Raw genomic sequence first — 1,067 nt, forward strand, 5'->3', positions numbered from 1 at the left:
GGCAGCAGCTAAAAAATGTGAACAGTACTAAACTTTAAGCCTAATATCACATGCATCAAAAATTCTCATAAAAATAATTCTGAAAAGAACTGAAAAGAAGAAGGTGGAGGATACACTAAGTGAAGATCAGTTTGGTTTCAGAAGGGGATTGGGAACAGGAGAAGCAATTCTGGCACTGAGACTCCTTATCAAAAAGTAATTACAGAAAAATATACCAACTTAAATTGCCTTTGTAGATCTTGAAAAGGTGTTTGATAACGTTATCTGGCAAGAGATGTTCAGAGTGCTGAGGAAATGTGGAATGAAATACAAAGACATTCGTGTGATATTCAGTTTCTATAAGAATGAGGTGGCAGTGATTAGGAACTGTCACTTGAAACAAGAAGCAAATATTACCACAGGGGTAAGACAAGGATGCACTCTTTCTCCTCTTATATTCAACTCTTACATCCAGGAAGCTATAGACCAAGTTTGAGAAACAACTGAGTTGGGGATCAAAATTAATGGGCATAAAACAGACATGCTACATTATGCAGTTGATATTGCTATAGTCACAGAGTAAAAGAATATCTAGAGGAATTCCTCAGAACAAATGAAAGGATTCTATGCAATCAGTATGGAATGAGAACAAACAAGAAAAAGATGTAAGTGATGGTATGCAGTACAGAAGCAGAATATGAACCTCTGAGAATGAGAATTGGAAGAGAGGAGCCAAATCACAAGGGATGTTAGAAGCTGGAAAGAAATTGTAGGCAGAATACAACAGGCCAAAATTGCATTTCATCTGAGGAGGAACTTATCTCCAGTAAGAACATCAATCTGAAAATAAGGAAATGTACCATGAAAGCTTTTGTTAGGAGTGTGCTCCTATTCGGATGTGAAATTTGGACAATGGGAAGAGAAGAGAGAAGACAGCTAGAGGCCTGGAGATGCGGTGCTATAGAAGGATTATGAAGATCAGCTGGAAAGACAAGTAACAAATGGAGAGGTGCTTAGAAGAGTACAGGAAACCAGATTTCTGTGAAGGCACATCCAAAAAAGAATAGACAAACTTGTAAGGCACCTCC

The sequence above is a fragment of the Schistocerca americana genome, chromosome 1 (assembly GCF_021461395.2).
Source record: "Schistocerca americana isolate TAMUIC-IGC-003095 chromosome 1, iqSchAmer2.1, whole genome shotgun sequence".
NCBI lineage: Eukaryota > Metazoa > Arthropoda > Insecta > Orthoptera > Acrididae > Schistocerca > Schistocerca americana.